Genomic DNA, 7,833 nt, shown 5'->3' on the forward strand with positions numbered 1-7,833 from the left:
AATTCTCCATAAAGATAAAGATAAAACGTAATCGTCTAGCAGCTATCGGACTTAGCGGAAATGAAGCTCCGATATGGTCGCCGAAATATCGCCTATCGGTACAATCGGTAATTATATCTGCATTGTTTATAAGATAAGTTGGGACGTGGTGGAAGGCAGGATCCACTTAGCCAAAGCACGGAATAAATAGATAATAATAATACCTACTTCTCAGTTACAGTACAAAAACAAACCGTCGTTCGACATCTAACGGTGTAATCGTGTAGTGCCTCCCTAACGCAACCGATACAGGTTTTTTTGCCGAAACCGAAGAATCGGTTTAGCTCTAGTTTCGGCCGAAACCAAACCTTCGACGGAAACATAATTTTTATGCCAAATCCTGCCGAAACCCAAACCGGACGGAAAATGTAGTTTCGGCGCGACCCGAAAGGTTCGTCAGTTTTTTAGCCGAAACCGAACCTTCGGCCGACACATAATGCCGAACCGAAACTGCTGAACCTACCGAAAATAAAAACGAAACTGGTCGGACACTTATTTTTTCTCGCTTCGGAGTAGTTGTGAGCCGAGCGCGGCCGAACAATTGACTAAAATGCCACTGCTCCGATATTCGTCATAATTATACAATTTCACTAACTCGACAAGTTTACAGGTGCCACATTGTATAACATAAACTAGAAAATTATGAAGGTTAGCTACTTAAACCTTAGGTTGTCCAATTTCTTTGTCCAATGTGTATTTGCGTCTCACATTTTGCTTAGTGAAAGAGTGAGACGCAAAGTATAGTATCTATAAGAAGGCATTAACAGGGCGTTATGGTCACGACCACTCAAGAGTCAAGACTTCATCCCCGGCAAACTCGGCCGAATGTCACCTTCCCATACAAACGGAGTTTCGTTCTCATTTTAAAACTACACGTGTTGGATTGTAATGAAACTTTGCACATACAATGACATACATTATCTGTCTGTAATTGTTTATAAAACAAACGAAGTAGGTATAGCAAAAACAATTTTGTGTGTAAAACTTAAATTCGAAGCTATTTTTTTGTATGTAGTACCGCGCTAGCCGGGGAGCCGGGGACCCTTAAAAGTCGGTTATATCACCGATTACGTATCGGGTTGTCTGAGAGACCTCAAGTTACGTAAAACTACCCAACTATACGAGTAGTCCAGTCGGCAACTATTAGGTTCTTCATGTTCATTCCAATTTAGTATAATTACTACAATATTCTGTTTCATTTTTCTGGGTTATTTCATCTATCACGTTTCAAATAAAAAACATTTCCTGTATGGGAGCCCCACTTAAATATTTATTTTATTGTTTTTAGTATTGTTGTTATAGCGGCAACAGAAATACATCATCTGTGAAAATTTCAACCGTCTAGCTATCACGGTTCATGAGAAGCCTGGTGACAGACGGGCAGACAGACAGACAGACAGAAAGCCAGCGGAGTCTTAGTAATAGGGTCCCGTTTTTACCCTTTGGGTACGGAACCCTAAAAAGGAAGGAAGAAAGAAAGAAATGTATAAATAAATAAAGAGAGAAAAGTAAGGACGAAGTACGAAACAAAGATGATAGAAAAAGGATTAAAAAAAGAAAAAAAAAACAAAGAAGCGGATCAGGAGGCGTAGTCAAGATGTCAATCGTACATTGACGAACATGATGAAGATGCTACGAACGATATAGTTTTTTTATATTACGTTTGTGGCAAACAAGCATACATCCCGCCTGATGTTAAGCAGTCTCCGTAGCCTATGTACGCCTGCAAATCCAGAGGAGCTACATGCGCGTTGCCGACTCACTCCGCACCCTCGTAGAGCTCTGGCAACCTTACTCACCGGCAGGAACAGAACAACACATCCGCTGTGTTGTGCCCTACCACACAAAGCAAGATGGCATTCACAGTGCCCATACCACCCTTGTGGACGTAGTTTAAAGACATACCCGGGTCCAGGACGTAGTTTAAGAAGGACGTAGTTTCGATGGCCGTTTTCTATCAACTCGTCTTGGCTAGGCTAGGCCCCCTGCGGTGCTAAATAGCACCGGAGTGGCGCGATACAGTATTGTATCTCGCCCGCGAGATAGACTACCTACCCCTCCCTCTTTAATTAATACAGATAGAAAAAGACGGGTAATCTATCTTGCGGGCGAAATACTGTCGATGTCGCGCCTCTCCTGTGCTAGCCCTGTTGGAGATCTCTTTAAACTAGCCTAAGCGTTAGAGCAACGGAACGTGGCTGGAATGCGGGTCTGTCCTTCAAACGATTAAAGGCCATCGACTCGCCCTAAATTACCATAACGCGTTCATTAAGACTAGATAAGTTAACGAGGAAAACCCAGTCCTTGAAAATATGTCACCTCACTAATGGAGTAGCTAATAGGTACGTCACTAATACGGTTACCGATTAAGTATTTTAGAAATTTTCTGGGTTTTAGGGGTTTATCGGGAACTTCGATAAGTCGAAAAATGTTGTGTATTGATGCTGCACTACTTGCAAACTCTGAAAGCGAACTTCAGGAGTTGGTGACGCGATTTGGTCGCGCCTGTCGACTGTTTTCTATGAGCGTAAAAACCAGGAAGACTGTCATTATGGTGCAAGGCGTAAACTAATCTCCGAAAATCATGCTCGACGGTGCTGTACTCGATATCGTTGACCATTTCTGCTATCTTGGCTCTACTACCACCCAGTCACTATATCTGACGACAAGGAGATAAATACTCGGATAGGTGGGGCATCAACTGTTTTTGGGAAGCTTTTTGCGCGCGAGAAACCGTATGCTCACTATTACTTACACCAAAGTCCTTGTATACCAGACCTGCGTCCTGAGTGTATTGCTGTACGCATCGGAAACATGGATTACATATACGCGAAACAAGAACGCAAGCTCAACGCTTTCCACATGCGCTGCCTGAGGACTATACTGGGAGTTACTTGGCAGGTTAAAATTAGCAAAGAGGTAGTACTCTCAAGAACGCATTGTTGCACCCTAACTGCTACGCTAAAACAGGGAAGACTTCGCTGGCTCGGTCACGTACATCGCATGGACCCTGGGAGACTACCACGCCAAGTAATGCTAAGTCAGATAGCGGACGTAAAAATACCTGTTGGGCGTCCAACTCTACGGTTTAAGGACTCCTGTAAGCGGGACTTTTTTTTGCTTTTTATTTATTTATTTATCACAAAAAGACTAAATGGTATTTACATAATAATATTCCGCCAAACTGAGGACAGTTTGTTGGCGGATAAAGCGCTCTCTATCCTCTTGTGTTTACCCACTTATAACCTACGAGTACATACTTATAACCTATACACTAACTTATACTTTGGTTGCTGCAACTGGCCCTTAGCACCTATGGCTTATTCATAAACGTTTGTCAAATTTAATAAACCTTTGATAATCGTTGGTCCCTATCCGTAATTTTGATATTTCTGTTTGTTAGAAAGAGACAAGATTTAACAGAGGTTTGTAAGAGGTCTGTAGAGTTAGACCAAGCTAACTTGTCAGCGATTTTGATAGCCCATACCATGCAAGTGTTATTTTAAACGTCAAACTTCTATCACATTATGAGTTATTGGCCTAATGAAATTATGATACGCGAGTAAGCCCCGTACAAAAACGTCATATTTTCAAAGAAGTTTGACGTTCACTATAACGTCTGTGCAGAGTTAGCTTGGTTTTACGTCCCACTCTATTTGTCTATTTTGTTTATCAGATATTTAGTTCAGATTTTATTAGCGTCCATCGATGATTCTCACAGGGACGACATTCTTTGTTCCGCTTGCCGAGGTAAGGACGTCCAATTAAAGCTCTAGCTGTGTGCTTCCATCGCTTTCTATGCCCAGGCGCAAGAGACCGTTCGTCTCAGATGAACTAATATTTATTAAAACATATTTATAACCGGGTTTATCGCGAACTTATTTTGTTACCTTTATTTCTGACGTTTCGACGCTGGTGTCAGTGGCCGTGGTCGCGGCTAACTGATATCCCAGCTTTTAAATGTCAAAACAGAGAATTATGTAACTACCCGACGAAAAGTCCGGGGGTGGTCCATCAGAATTTCAAACCACCCCTACAAATATGTTAATAGTCCGACAAGCAACATTCACAATATTCGCGCACACATCCCAAGCTAGATCCTTTGGATCACTGGTCCCCAAGGTGGCGACATGTTAAAACCATCTTCCCTATTAAAATTTCTGGGGTTTGTTAATTTTTGGTAACTAATTTAAGCACCTAGGCGCCGATTTGTGAGCAGCTAAAGAGACACTTGTTTTTGATGTCTCTATACGCGATATCGTAACGGCGATAGCGACAGCTTGACTTGAACATCACCATCATAGTAGTATCTCCATTTATTACGCTTAATTTATAGGTACCACGGAGTTAGCAAACAAGCGTGCGGCTCGCTTGATGGTAAGCGGCCATCCTATGGACTTGAAACTGCAGTGGGGACACGCACATTGGCAAAGTAAGTTGATGAAAATTTTGAGTTGATACCTCATATTGGCTGGTAGACAGACCTTTAAATTATGTTTTTGACATATGGTGCTAAAGTTAAACTAGGTCCAAAGATTTTACAGCTCAAAGTATTTCTCGTTTCTCGCTACCGGGGAAATTACCAAATGAGCTTGTTTTAAAATTTCTACTTTTTTAATGGCTCATTAACTGCAGCTCTCTTGCAGCACCTTCACGGGCTTCACTGGCAAGTGAATCGAACGCTCGCTCGTTCGGCGAGCGGGAAACAGGCCTGGATCGGGATAAAAACTCGATCTCACTCACAAGGCTAGCGGTCGCTGCGCAGACCAAAAAGTAAGCGCATTCCATTGTGGAGTGGAAACGAGTCGCGGTCGGCCGCACCAATGGGAAAAGTCGCGGAGCACTCGGCCATGAAGCAATGGCGTGCAGAGATGCCATGGATTGTGGTAAATTTTGTATTAATTAGATCAAGTATCATAATTTTTTCGGGGTTTCTTTGCATGAATGCAGTTAAAATAAATAATAAAAATATGAACTTATTTTACAAAAACTACAAAATATTACAGCCAATATCAAGGCTTAGATATATAATATTTATCAGCAATATGTGTAAATCTCTTTTGCCCTGAACCGGATACAAAATTATCATTAAAACTGACGGTAACAATCCATTTACATAGTGATTAATTGATTTGAGGTAATTTTGTTATCTAGTTCTAGTACCTACCTACGCTAAGTTCTTCAGTATTTTCTTCGGAAAGAGTAATGCGAAAAACATTTGTTACATTGATTTTAGGATTTTTAAACGCAAAGGTATGTGTGTTCTGTTTATGTATTTCATAACTATCTAGTCTATTTTGATAGCTAGCTCTCTTTTCTGCTAGTTCTTAAGGCTAGAATGAAGAAGATACTCTTTTTTACCACTTTTTCCAACTTCATATATCGGTCATACCACTCATACCTTCATAGTACACTCAACATTAAAATTAACAAAGAGATTTATGCTGCTGAAATAAGCTAATATTCTAATGAGTTACCCACAGTATGAAGGCATCGACACAATAATGTAAGAATTAAGATCCTAAATTTCAACACACGCTTAAACTATCAAAAGCCAACCATCAGTAAAGGCAGCTATCGGAAAAGATTAATGACGTGTTGCGAAGTTTGAGCTATAATGATAACTACTATCACTCTGTCAAGAGTAAAACAACAAAGGAAGAAGATCAGAAATCAAGTAGGCTCAAAGCTGGCGTGTCTACAAGTTTGTGTAGTGCGTGGCACGACCCAGTGCAGAGCGTAATGCGCCGGTCGCTTTCACACGGGAACGCGCTGCCCGCGCGCTGCGCCTGCGCCACATTCCAACCACCCCGATATGGCGCAATGACAGCACGAATTAGACTAATAAATGCTCTAAAAACTACGTCAGACAATGGCATTTGATGTTTTCATCAGCTCTAGTTTTTGTAAGCTGCCTTTGCTGGAAATGCTGAAAAAACTGGGATGAATACTCTACAGCACAATCGGCACTCTACCTACTCTTGTTATACCTAGGTAACTGCGGGCAAAGAAAATAATCAAATAATCGGTTTAAAGGGTCTTATGTCCTTAAAAGAAGTGCCTTAATTCTCCAAATTTGACCATAAAATCGGCAAAATCAATTATTTTTAAATCACATCCAGCAGGATGCAACAATCAGGATTAAATCCATCATCAACAATGATGATGATGGATTTCAGGAACTCGGAAGGACTTCTGTAATCATCAATTTAGTCTCATGTATTACGTATGTAGGTAATTGTGACTGATGGTGGACTAGTGTTTATATTTATCTCTTTTGTATCGTTTCGCTGTGCTGAACGAGGGCTAAGTAAATAGTCCCCTGCTTACGTCGTCGCCCTATTTGTTCAGAGCCCGGAACGCGTAGGCCGCACTTAAACTGATACCTTATTTCTATCACCTATATGTATACCTATTTCACCAGAACAGGGCCAGCATAAGTGTGATCCACGAATACGCATATATGTTACTGATCGCGAGATCTGGTTTTATGGATGTGCTTACAGCCAAAGTGAAACGTTTTGTGAATTATGTAGGCTGCAAAGGTCCCCGCGTTCCCAGGCCATTCCCTACTGTCGCACTGCCTACACGATCAATGCAATACGGGCTAGGATAAGCATTCAGCAAACTAACAATATGTCGGTTGCTTTAGTTCAACATTATCTACACCATCTATACTAGTGATGTCTGGTAAGAGAGTGTAATGGTCGGTTGCACTAAACTGTTTGTCATCGTTAAAGAGTTTGCTAATTTTTTTTGTATGGAAAGTTTCATAGTAATCCGCCGCGGCGCGCCGGGTGGCGTTGATCAGTCTGTCAAGTTGATGCAGGAGTGGTGCGGATGGTGCAACTGGCACTAAGAGGGTTAAAGTTGACGGCGTTTAACGTTAATGGGCTACAATGGCTACATAAAGGAAAAATATTTTATAATGTTTGTTCAATAAACATGTCAACAAGACAAAATTAATGTAAAATGTGAAATCCGCAATGTTTTCGATCATTTTTGTAGGTAGGTCCGTCTGTCACCAGGCTGTATCTCATGAACCGTGATAGTTAGACAGTTGAAATTTTCACAGATGATGTATTTCTGTTGTCGCTATAACAAAAATACTAAAAACAGAATAAAATATATTTAAGTGGGGCTCCCATACAACAAACGTGATTTTTATTGCCGTTTTTTGCGTAATGGCACGGAACCCTTCGTGTACGAGTCCGACTCGCACTTGGCCGGTTTATTTTTAAATTTGTGTTAGTTAACTAAAGCAAAGAGAAATTAGTAGGTTGTGTCACAAGGGAGCAAAATGACATAATTACGGCGAGGGCGCCGTACATTGAATCCTAAACGAAGCGAAGGATAATATAATATAATCCCGAGAGTAGAGATTATCGAGGGATTCTAAAGTAGAAACCTGAGCGTAGCGACAAATTCAAATATGTTACGCCCAAGATGGAAATAATTTTGCTACCATGTGACACATATACTGCTTTTCACATCACCTATGAGGAAATTATTATGATGTATCAAAATATTTTTTAAGCTTAAGCTAAAAAAATATAAAAATAATGTCCTAGAACAGAAAAGTGTTATACGTTTACCATACCTCCCATACAACTTATTATTTTATAAATATAGGCATGAATGGAGTGAACACTAGTTAAGCTTATTTCTCTATGACCAGAGACAAGAAACAATTATTATAGCACCGTCAAAAGTCTAACAGTTATGAACTCGTGAACCATTGACAGACCGCCATGTGAACCGGGTCATCGCTCTGTCACCACCGTTACCTACATG

Source organism: Cydia strobilella, chromosome 10 (genome assembly GCF_947568885.1).
Source record: "Cydia strobilella chromosome 10, ilCydStro3.1, whole genome shotgun sequence".
In the NCBI taxonomy this organism is placed as follows: domain Eukaryota; kingdom Metazoa; phylum Arthropoda; class Insecta; order Lepidoptera; family Tortricidae; genus Cydia; species Cydia strobilella.